We start from the raw sequence: 13,338 nt of genomic DNA, 5'->3' as shown, positions 1-13,338 counted from the left end.
GAAGCGTCTGTATCGAAACGCGGACAAAGACAGACAGTCTGTATCATGGAAACGATACGAAAAATGCGATGCCCAGTACCAATCCCTGCTTAAAACAACACGTCGGCATTTTTTTGTCATGACTTAGCATCGATGCTTATCACTAATCCTCGCAGGTTCTGGCGGACAATAAATCCGGTTTCCTATCCAGATGTTATCCTCGCAGATTCAAATGGCGAGGTAGTTCCAGACTTTATGTGTGCGCAGATTCTAAATGACACGATTTCCTCAGTGTTTGGTCATGAAGATATGACCACGTGTCCTATATTGGACGCAATTTCCTGATGTGTGCATGTCTGAAATAGTAATTGACGAAGTAGGTATTTTTTCTTTGGTGAGCCGACTAAAATTATCATCTACGTGTGACCACAATGGATTCAATCACAACTTTGTTAAAAAGACAGCTGAAGGACTATCGCGTATACTCTCCCCAATATTTTCACAATCCTTGTCTAACTAGAGCATTCCTAGCGATTGGCGAATGGCTATAAGGTCATTGCAGTGTTCAAATCCGGCGAGCGTTCTTCACCCCTCAACTACAGACCCATATCCTTAACAAGTACAATCTGCAAGTTATTAGAACACGTCATACACTCACAGGTTATCAATTATTTGGAAGAAATCAACTTCATTTTTAAGTATCAGCATGGTTTCCGCAAGGGATATTCGTGCGACACTCAGTTAGCTGGCTTTATTGATGACCTGCATTCATCCATGGATGCTGGTATTCAGGTCGACGCAATATTCCTTGATTACTCGAAGGCATTCGACCGTGTTCCACACCATCGTCTACTGACAAAGTTAGCAAGGTATAACATTCATCCTCTAGTTCTCGCATGTATTAAAGACTTCTTATCTTGCAGGATGCAGTTCACATCGGTAAACAATTTTAACTCTTCATGTGGCCAGGTGACATCAGGCGTACCGCAAGGCAGCGTTCTTGGGCCATTACTCTTTCTTGTTTTTATTAACGATTTACCAGACAGCGTCTCATCCAGAATCAGACTTTTCGCAGATGACTGCGTAATTTATCGTAATATTTCTTCTGTAATTGATCAAGAGGCTCTTCAAACTGACAAAAGCTTGGTGCGATACTTGGTTAATGTCACTAAATCTCTCAAGGACTAAATTCATGTCTTTTACTAATCGAACCACTAGACTTCAGACTTCCTACGTATTAAACGACACTAACGTTGAGTTTGCTTCTAGTTATAAGTACCTAGGACTCCGGTTCTGCAGTGATCTTTCGTGGAAGATCCACATTGAAACCATTCAAGCATCTGATAACCGCTGTCTGGGCCTCATCAAACGTCGTCTAACACACGCCTCCCCCCACATTAGGAAACTAGCATACACTACAATAATTCGACCAAAGGTTGAGTACGCATCGGCCTTATGGGACCCAGAACAAGAGTACCTTGTTAATGATATTGAAGCTCTGCAAAATCGTGCTGCGAGATTTATTTTTTTCTGACTATTCACGAACAACTAGCGTCACACAGTTAAAACAGCGTGCTGAACTCGAGAATTTGTCAGTTCGTCGCAAACTAGCACGCCTAACACTCTTTCATAAGCTTTATCACCACCCGTTCTTTCATGAAGATTTTTTTCATACCCCATCCGCTATACTCCCTCGTAATGATCATCCTTTCAAACTAAAACGCGTTTTTTGCCGCACATCACGATACGCTCATTCATTCATACCACGCACTACAACCGAGTGGAATAACCTGCCGTTTGACATTGCAACAGAACTCGACTTTAATCAATTTCAGAAACTTGTTCGGTCGTATATTATGCCCTAAATGTTCTTCAACCGTGCTCTCCCTGTTATCGCTCTCCCTGTGTTTTGCATTGTATAACCATGGCATTGTTCTGCATTACACAAAACAAAAATTTGACACAAGTTGGGCTTACGATGTTTTTTTTCCTCGATGTTTTATTTTCTATGTTTTATTGTCCTCGACTTTTTCCTCGATGTTTTATTTATATTTGATGAGTGTGATTGCCATTAATGTTTTTCGCCTCCCTTTTTTTTACCTTGTATATTGTTTTAAAGTTAGCTTTGTGATGTTGCATTCCCCCTATGTAATACCCTCCAACTGAGGGCCTTTAGGGCATACTGAAATAATAAATATAGTGTGCCTGTATATACACTTCGGCGGCGGCAACGACGACGCCGTTTTGCAACAGTCGGCCCATTTCAATAACGTGTCCCCGTGTTCGTTTTCCATATGTACTATCGACCAAAAAAAGGTTGCGAACCAAGAGATCTGACAAAAAGTTGAATATCTCCGCAGCTTCAAAACACAGCCTGGTATTCCCATTTCCAGCATCTACTGGTATATGCGAACATTGTGATGTACGGTTTCTCGGAAGGCTGCTCGGATATTTAGCGTTTTCCAAGATCCCGTGGTTCGTAAACTTTTTATTTGGTCGATAGTACGTACAACCTAACACGCTGAGTCTGCGTTTTTTTATGCGGAAGCAGCACTCTGATATCGCGAGCGCGGAATCACTGATGACACGAGCGCGACAGAACGAAGGTGGTAGTGTGCATATGGCTAAAGTCGTACGCGGCAACATAATGGCTATAAATAACGGCTTAAACACTTTACAGGTGGATGCAAATTTAAGGCGTTCATTACATTTTAACCATACTCACAGCGAGGAATTCAGGCGACGTAAAAAATGATGCCAAATATGTACACCCTAGACGAGTGGAAAGTGGTCGCAAACAGCTGTTACTTTCCCTGTCTATGTGAATGAGAGGTGCAGCCTCTGAGCTTCGACATGATTCATATTCGGTATTCTATTGAGCACAAGAAAGAGATATTACGCGGAAGGTCAACTGAGAGCTTGGGTAGCCAAGAAAACTCGGTTGTATTAATGAAGCTCCCATGTTACGCTCACGACGAATTGACAGGAAGCCGCCATGACACATTTGGACTACCGGAAACAGGTGGCGCTTAGTGATAAAACAGTTTTTAGCAGTTGAAACAGTTTTCCGTTCAACATGTTTGATACGTTGCTCATTTTAATCTTCAGTTTTCGTTTTAGTTCCTAGTCCAGAGCATCGCCTACAAAAATCACCTTTACGAACAGCTTTCAGCGAGCATTAGTGAAAACCGAAACCGGAACCAGAGCGACGCGCTCGTTGCGCGTATGGTTCCATCGACCTCGATGATATTGCGCCGATTTCATTACTCATTCCGTGTGCCTTCGAACGTTAGGGCATACCTGTACAAGGGTTATGGGCACCATACATTCTTTAGAACAATATCTCGAGATCGGACAAAGCTGCATAACACAGGAAGAATTCAGATGTAGTTTGTACAAATTTATTGCACATGGTACGCGTCGATTCTTTTCGGATTTCCTCTCACACATTTTAAATTATGCCACTACGCACATGTCGCCATGTCGTCACAATTATTTGTAATGCGGCACTTCGTTTCTCAATTACACAACCAAAACATGCGTAGAATGACTTGTTATGCTTTCGAGCACCTGTGTCAGGAATCTAATACGAAGCGTTTAATGAGCGTTCATATTACCAAAAGTTGTCGCAGTTTCACCTGAAACGCGAAGCTTCAATTGCGATAGCAAATTTATAGAGAGCTATACGGAGTAATGATAGTAGCTTTATCAGCTGTATAAACTTGGACATGCAGCAGCACCGGCAACACGCAGAACTAGACAGTTTTAGTTACACGCACGTAGAGGCTTTGCGTACGTAGAGCTTCTACGTGTAAGCAGTCCGCATGCGCAGAACGTAGCGGCCGCGCGTTGGTCTCACGGACGTACGTGAGATTCGATTTTTTGCGTGCGTTTCTTGCGCACGTAGACAGATTCGCGCGGGGGTTTCACGAGATCCACGAACAAGCGATAGCGTGCTGAGCACGCGCAGATGGCTTGCATGGAAAGACGGCGACAGGATGACTGGTCATCTATTTCATTCCATGTTAACGATGACAGCAGATAATGCTTGCATAACACACTTCCGGGCATTGCGGAGACGATGACCGGCACGCATCAATGCACATCACTGGCTTGGCTGAAATACTCATCTTGAATTGAATTGGCTACCGCAGTGTTCATATTTCCCGATAGAAGTAGCTACGTGGTGCGTCGCGTACGTGTAGCTAAAAGCGTTTCAGATGGTGTGCACTTAAGGTACGTAGACTGTTCATGTTTGCGTACGTGAAGTCTCCACGTACGTGTAACTAAAACTGTCTACTGTTGTCGACGCCGTCGGCGTTTTTCCCGCGTTCGCACAAAATGCGTGCTGCGTTGGTGACTGTTGCCAGAGCCTCTGATATCAATAGGCACTTGGTGCCGCAGCTAAATGTCGCCTCTCCTTCCCTCCCCCTCCCCCCCCCACGGCCTTTCGCGCGTCGGAAGAAGGCGCGTTTGCTCTACATATATGGTGATTGTAAAGAAGGAAAGAGACGCCTACTTCTGCAGCCCTTAAGGGAGCACAGGAAGGAAACGCGCGTTTGTTCTCAGCCGTGGGTTCACTCCCCGTGAAAGCGCGCGTCCCTCGCGCCCTTTCTCTTTCACATACAGCATTCGGCGGCGCGCGGCGACGATTTCATCTCCAATGACGTCATACGGAACCTCACGGCGACGGCGACGCCGACGGCAGAAATCTGCTTTGGAGTATCCATATAATTGCTATCGCAATAATATTATATATATATATATATATATATATTATTCGTTCGCCACACGCACGCAACAGCACTACACTTCACGTAGAAGTGGCTCCAATTGCGAAACTCGCCGCGCAAAATGATACGCGCGCCACAGCGCCGGCGGAACAAGTAAGTACACCGGAGCGAGAGCCCTCATCGGCAGCAGCCGTATGCCATAGTGCCCTCTAATATCCCTGCTATTAGGACGTCCCAAATTCTCACATAGCAATTAAAACCTATAAAAAATAATTAGGGGCAATAAAAAGACGCAAGGAAAACACTTCCCTTGCCCCAGTCAATGTGAAATCGCTAGAACGAAAATTGAATCGCGCAATAAAATCACAAATAGAAACGAAACTGAAACTAGAAACAACTGGCGGTAAAATCACGCGGTTTTCTTGATCGTGACTTTCGACCCCCACTGCGGTTTTCGACAGCGAATGCACCATGCAGCACGTGGTTTACGCGCACGTCTTTCGATTTGATGCTTCAGCTGAAGCATTTGACTGATGTCAGGTTTAGAAAGCCCTCACAGGACGCGGAATGTGCCATGGAGTGCACAGAAACGGACACGCCTGCGGCAGCTTCTTTCGATGCGATGTCTTTAAATTTTAACGCCACAGATTGCGTGCACGACACCGCGGCCTCTTCGCCAGGCGTAACAGTGATGAGGCTAAACATCACGGATGGGGCATCTGCGGAAGAGTGGATGAAGATGTACAGCGCTGCGACCAACACAACACGTCCTGGATAATTCAGAACTCCAGAGCTGCACTAGGTAAGTGACTATATTTACGTGCCACAACTAAATCATGCAAGCTTTGTTATGCTGCATAATTATCTTTCATAAATCTTTATACCTACTATCTGGAAAATTTAGGCGGCTACATGTGGTATTACAATGAACTTGCTTGACCGATCTCGAGCACTCCCTATTGCTCGCTAAATTGAGAAAATAACAGATATAAAACTAAGTACATTGTAACATTGCCACGACAATGAAACGAAAAAGAGAGAGAAAGATGTGAGGTACAAGGTGCTAGCAGTATATACAGTTACATGTACAGTTGTGTTCCATATTTCGAAATTTTAAATAATTTCATGTCCACTGCTTCTTCATTGGCACATTCATTTCACACAAAGATGGCATATTCTTTGCTCATTCAGTTAGGATCGAAACTGCACACCTGTACTTGCATGGTTCGTCTGGTACAAATGAAAAACAAGAGACATCTAGCCATCAATGGCAAATTTCAGGAGCAGGTGGCCTGCAGCGGATTACGTTACAGATCAACTGACAGATGGCAGAAGGTCTATTCAGCTCCTGCTGAATCCTCTTTATCTATGGACTGTATGTGCAGATGGCTATTTGCCAGATGAAGCACGCATTCACTGATGTAAAATTTTGATTGCCACCAATTAGATAATAAAATGCAATCTTAGGGTAAAATAAGAACAGTAATAAAGCAGAAGCAAGTGCAGGATATTTTTTGAAGTGTTGATGTACATCAGTGTATATAAATATGTATTGCACAGCTGGCATTGTTATAAATCAACAAAGTGCAAATGGGAAACAAGAGAACAGCCTGGGGCCCACATCTCAGCATAAAGACTTGTTTTCATCAGCACAGATATTTTCCTTGGCATAGTTTTTACACCGCTCTGTCTCCTCTGGAGCAAGGAGCACATAATTAGGCAGATAGGCGTAATTGCAGTGATGGCTGTATAAAGTGTTGGACAAAGTTGTTATAGTTAAAGGTGGGCTGCAAATGCCTATTACTAGGGTGGCGGAAGGATCTTAAAAATTATGCTTACTTTAACTGATAAGAAAAGCAATGGCAGGGGAAGAAAGCACCAGAAAGCATGCAGAATTAAAAACGACAAGTGGAAGCAAGGGCTGTGAATCAGGTGTGCTTAGTTCTATTAGAAGACAGTAAAAGAGTCGCAACAGGCTTTGTGCAAAAATAAAATATTATTTAGGAACATAAAATAAATTGCACACACTGGTTGCTAGACATACAAGTTGACAAAAAAGCAGAAAGTGTCAATATGAAAAGAAAGGAAACATTGCACACCCAATAGTAGGTTTGTATAGCCACAATTGATCTCTTTTCTTTGAATGTTGATTATGTTTGCCTAAAATCATGCAATCCAGGAACCCCTTTTATAACCCCTATGAGAGCCATGGGTTTCTGCCTTTATTATATGCCCTACGTGTTATCTTCAAGCAATAAATTAATTAGTCAGCTCCTGATTAAAAGCAAACGCATCTTGTTGAAAACAAAGAAAGAATGGAAATCGACAAAGCATGAAACAGGTATTCATGAAGGAAGAAAAGTACAGTATGATGAAATATGTATTATACGTTTTAAGAAAGACTTGGTAAAAATGTGGCCTGCTAAAAAAATTTGAATTCTCATTTTAGGATGGTCTTCCATAAAGTTTGGCGCTGTCAGCATAACCAACAAAACAAGACAAAGACTTCTACTCAGCGAAGCACAAAGTGCGAAGCTAGATTAGACATTAAAATAAAAAAAATGAACTGGGACACTAAAAAGAACGATCCATTCCTACGCAGGCCTGTCCCCCTACAAACAGTCATCAAATTATCGCATGAGCATAATCGCAGCGCAGAGTCAGCTGATGCCTTACGGATGCTTCGTGCCAGTCAGCAAACTAAGGCGTCCTTCAGTGGATATTTTGAAACAGGCTTGGGGCCTGCTGATGCAATACGGCACCATGAAGCCTTGCTCGCTGCTAAACCTGATGGCCCCCTCCAGCTTACCAATGGCAGCATAAACCCCCTTAGGAGGACTGTGTACTGGTGGCACAGTGAATGGAGGATTTCAAGATTTGGTCTACCAGGAAATCCACTGGAAAAGCTGCAGGAGAAGGTAGCCAAGTACGCAGCTGCAGGTGAGCTTTCTTATAACATATTTGTTGAAAACATGTGCCGCTGGTATTGAGCATAACTTGTTTTTGTATTGCTGTACCAAACATCAACATTAAATGAGCTCTGACACCTTCTGAATGTCATCATTCTTTGACAATGCAATAACAGTCAGCAATGACCAGCAGTAATTGCTCATGGAACAAGCTAAAACGTTTAGCTGATGGTAACAAATGTACCAAGAACTGATAAAGAAAAGGTGGCACCTCAGAAAAGTGCCAATAGTTTTGTCAAAATACATGTGCTTGTCCAAGGCAATGGTGGTAACCCATTGCGCAACTTACTTAGATCCCTCCTCCAAATAAAAGGGAACTAAGTGTTAGCACAAATAAGCTTTCAGATCTTGTATACATATCTAAGATGTATACGCATCTTATGTTCGAGAGCCGAATTTCTTTAAGTACAGACAGAGTGCATAGTCGTTCAGGGGCAGATGTTATGTCAGGAAAAAAAACAGACAATATGTAACAAACTGTCTTTTACAGGTAAATCTGTGTTACCGTAATATTTGATGTTAGAAGACATGGTTCACAATGAAGCTGAGAAGCAGCAGAGATAACAGGAAAAGCAGCAGAGGATCTCTGTAACAAATCTCATTTTTATTACTGCAAAGAAACAACACACATGAAGGTGAAACATGTCAACAAAATACAATAAAGTTCATAGTTTTCAGAGAACCGGAACATTGAAATGTCCAAAACATCGCATTGTAGGCACAATATTTTCCACGCACAGGTTATCTAGGCAACAGCATATGTAGCCCGGTAAAATTAGCTACTCCCTCAAAATCAGCAAAAACCTCGATTTTTGGATGTGCATGTTAGCTCCTGTCCTTCACATATGCATTCGCTGCAATGTAATATTGCTTCTCACTGACTTTAAAGCGAGGAATCACTTCCAAGATGTCCCTCTGCTGCATAGCCTTTACAGAGACGCTGAACATCCCTGCAAACACTACTATAGCTCAGGCATGGTAGGCCAATGGCCCTAAAACACAGCTACTGGACCCCAAGTGCAATTATGCCTAGTGCAGGAGCATTGAGTAAAACTTGTGACGTGTCAATTATACTTCCAGTTCAAGATGACGTTGTATTCTCGCAAAATTGCACATTCTAAAGTCAAGGCAGTAATCTCAGTTGAAACGATACATAGTTGAACCAGGTTAAGTCAACGGTCTCACGCTAAGTGCACGCTCCCACAATAACATCTGCTGTCTCCGACATGCTATGTAGGAATACACAGAAGAAATTTGTAAAATGAAGGCATCACTACTGACCTCTATGCAGAGATGACTATGCTTACTGGGCACTGAGAATACTACCAGCACTACTGGCTTCTGTCCCCTACTTCCTTCGGTTGATGATAGATGCCATGAGCACATACTGCAGTATTTTTATTTAGTTGGCTTAAAGGAGGCCCTGAGACACTTTTTTACCATAGGAAAAAATCTTGCAGATTTGTAGAGGCTGCTGTGAACATGCGAGTCAAATATTACTGCACGTATGCAGCACGAAATTTACAATCCCGTGTCAAAAACAGCGAAAAATTGCTTGCTCTCACTTCAGCAATGCCACCATGCAGCGTCACCATAGAGTGTCATTATAAAGCAGATGGCCCGCCAACACTATTGGCTGATTTTGTGATCGCGAGAGCATTCTCAGCAACATATAACTTCTAATGTTGAGTTAAAAAATTAGAAATACACATGTCTGCGATCTCAAAAAGACAGAAAAATCGTTTCATCTTTGCACTGCGCGTAGCTGCGTCTGCACATGGCCGCCAAGATGGCAGTGGCATGCTGCGTAGCGTGTTCTACCGCGGCTGCCACAAGGTGCTGCGACGAGCCCTTTTGCCACCACGATACTCAACTTTTGGCCAGCTCCACTGTGTAGCTTCCAGCGTGCTCGCTGAGATGAAGAGAGAGCGAATGCCAGGTATCGGCGCGATGACTCCAGTTATAGTTGAAGGATTTGAAAAATTTGTGCAGCATGAGATTCGTGAGGCAACGCCCTTCATAGTGAGGTCATTCTATTAGTTAGGAAAGTGTTTCAGGGCCCATTTAATACATCTGAGTGACTTCTTTCACCAAGCAACCTTTTGCCAGGTCAGGTGTCTGTGGGGTTCTCGCCTGTTCCGACAAACTGCATCAAGCTTAGAAGTGTTCTCTCCAGATTCTTTCAGCACCAAGTGCTTTATCTGAAAGTGATGGAATTTTTCACTATGGCCAAGTGCTGTTAACTGCAACTTCAAGGGACAACTGGTGAATTAGCGACCCTGTACATGCCCCTTGTAGAAATATGCATGCACATCTCGGAGCTTGGGGCATTTGCCCCATTTTGATGCCACCTTCATCCTTCAGAGAGGGATAAGGTCATTTCTGAGAAAGAAGATGGAGCTTGTTTCTAGCAGAGACTAGTAAAAAACTATACTCTTTCCAGAGCCTACTAGCACCAAATACGAAACAGTTTTCTTCAAAAAGACAAAAATTTGGCGACACACGCTTGTGGTTTTTGTATGAATAACTTGGCAAAAAAAACTATGCCGTGAAAGTTCTGACATTACTTGCTAACTTGTTAACAAGGAAGTTATAGCATTCCCTTGACATCATAAGATGGTGACAGACAGGACAGGCATGCAGGTTGTATTTGCTGTAAAATGACCAAAGCACTTTACAATGGCTTCAGTATCAAAGCAATGCTCAAGAAAAAGCTTGCAAACAAATGCAGAGTAGCACCAAAAGTCCAAAGTCAGGAAGCACTGTGGATAAAATTCTTGCTAATGCTTTTACATTGGGCAAACCAAGGCCTGGATAATGTAAAGCTATTCCAATCTGTTTTTATTCCAAATTTACCATTAACCCACCATAGTCGATCAAAATGGCTCGGTCAGTGCCTATATGGGAGCAACCGCGTCCACCTAGTGGGGTTTGAGCTAATTTCACCTATTAAGGAGAGCTAATGGTGACGTTCAAATGAAAACAGATTGGAATAGTGTTATGTTATTCCAACCCCTGTGATGGTTTAACTTAATCCTTGGGCGAGCATGTGTGCATGTTTGCAAGATGTCTATTTCTAGCAATCCAGGTACAAATTGCCACTTCTGTAGTAGCTGGTGTGACCTGTGTATTTTCATCAAAGGCCTTAGGAAACTGCGTAGTGGATGCTGCTGTTATTGTTAATGAATGCTCCATGCACATTTTGGTAGTTTTATATAAAAAGAAAACTTAATTCTTAAGCCAGAGTAACGTGGTCCTCGTCATTAGAACGACACCGCATATTTCATAGCTTGATAGCTAGAGTTGTTTCACATGTACCACGCATGCTGAAGTTTTTACCAATAACAACGAACTATTCACGTAGAAAAGCTGACACATTTTACTATGAATACGCAGGCACTTATGTCTGCTCCACGAGCACGTCCAATGACTGTTGGGCGGTGGTCATTGTGACGCCCAATATGCGAAGCGCCCAAGCCTGGAGTCGTCACAGAACATTGACTTCGTGGACTCAACATCGTCATGCGATGCAGACGGTAGCACGGCAACTGTGCTGCTCACTGCCACGAAAGCAGGGGCAATGCCTGTAGCTGTGCTTGTTCACAGTTCCCAAAAAACAGAGGGGTACCGTGCTGCTTTTCAGCTGCTGAAGGACAAGCACCCATCATGCTTCGGCAACAAAGAGGTACGAATTGTATATTGCAATTAAAACATGATGTAAAAGAAACTGCATCAGTGCTGCTGAAGGAACAAAGTTTATTTTGAATACCAGAAATTAATAACACCAATGTTATAATGGCTTGCCAGTTTTACAACACCGAAAGTTACTATTATATTATGGCTGCCAGGAAACAGATTTCCACGCTTTTCCTAAAGCAGGCACAAGCACTTTCATTTTCGATTACATTTAGTGACTACTGCACAGTACGGGAATATACCCACCATGAATAACTCCACAGCTAGTAGCTAGAATGGAGGCCATTTGCAAGATTGTCACTGGTAACAATCATATAAAAATGAGTGCATAAGGGGAGGTAAAACATTTTCTTGGATGAATTCCTTCATAATTGCGAAGGAAAAACAGTGGCGCAAGAGAAACAAGGACAATATGGGTACACAGGACTGGTTTGCACAAGCAATCTAATATATGTAAGTGCAGGACAAGACCAGCATGGGGTATCACATTGGGGATAAAACAGCGACATATCAAAGACCCTTGCCAAGAACCCCCACCCCCAAAACAACCACATCACAGTCATGCACCATGACAGAACCGTGCAGCCCAATATACCAGAGGTGATTAAAGACAATCGAGAGTATCGCAGAGCACACTTGACTTTAAATATTATGTGAAGGTAGGCACGACTTCTTTAGCCCTAATTAACAAAGAAGTCGCGTTCCTGGAAGGAAATGTGTAGTGTCCCTGTTTACTGATGCAGCGCTTCGTCGTTTAAGCATTGTTAGTTTTATTGCGATAGCAATTATATGGACACTCAAAAGCAGATTTCTGCCATTGACGTCGCCGTCGCCGTTGCCGTCGCCGTGAGGTTCCGTATGACGTCAATGGAGATGAAATCGTCGCCGCGCGCCGAACGCTGTATGTGCGAGTGAAAGGGCGCGAGGGGCGCGCGCTTTCACGGGGAGTGAACGCACGGCGGAGAACTAACGCGCGTTCTGCACCGTGCTCGCTTAAGGGCTGCAGAAGTAGGCGTCTCTTTCCTCCTTTACAATCACCATATATGTAGAGCAAACGCGCCTTCTTCCTACGCGCGAGAGGCCGTGGGGGAGGGGGGAGGCGACGTTTAGCTGCGGCACCAAATGCCTATTTATATCAGAGGCTCCGGCAACAGTCACCAATGCCGCACGCATGTTGAGCGAACGCGGGCAAAACGCCGACAGCGTCGACAACAGTTCTGCGTGTTGCCGGTGCTGCTGCATGTCCAAGTTTATACAGCTGATAAAGCTACTATCATTACTCCGTATAGCTCTCTACAAATTTGCTATCGCAATTGATGCTTCGCCTTTCAGGTGAAACTGCGACAACTTTTTACAACGAAGCTGTATATGGCTAGCCGATTCGTCCGTCTGTCGCCTGCGCACAGAAACTTTTATCATGAGCAATGACTTGAGCGTTGGCGTCTTCTTCCAGAGCTGGTTTGTGGGCGCCCCTCAGCGCAACCGCGCGAATGTGCTTGTGCCACTGCTCCTGCCTTCATCGTCGTCATCTTCTGCCACAGCTGGCTCTGTTGTTGCTCATCATTTCGGCGTAGAATTTCACTTCTCTTCTGTCATCGTAATGGGGAGGCCGCGTTTAAGGGGGTATGAGCCATTCATTGTCTTATGTGACGGACAGATTTAATTTTGAAGAATCCCTAGCGGCAATGTGACAACGGTGGACTGCAGGCATACCGTCAGTGACGTCATTTTCTCCGTCGCAGCCGAATGTGTGTGTAACCTGATTAAGAAACCCAAAGATGTAACCGATAATTGAGAAAGAGACTAATGTACCGTCGGGATTAACCCAGTGATAAACTCCGGGGCCACACGTTTCATCTTCGCTGGTTGTGTATGGAGTGCATGTGCATGTGTTTCATATGTATGGAGTGCTTGGGCGGTGATTTTTTATACTTTTTGGCGTATATACTTTTTTAGACAAG

This window comes from Dermacentor silvarum, chromosome 3 (assembly GCF_013339745.2).
Source record: "Dermacentor silvarum isolate Dsil-2018 chromosome 3, BIME_Dsil_1.4, whole genome shotgun sequence".
In the NCBI taxonomy this organism is placed as follows: Eukaryota; Metazoa; Arthropoda; class Arachnida; order Ixodida; family Ixodidae; genus Dermacentor; species Dermacentor silvarum.
Note: the sequence above shows the minus strand (reverse complement) of the source record.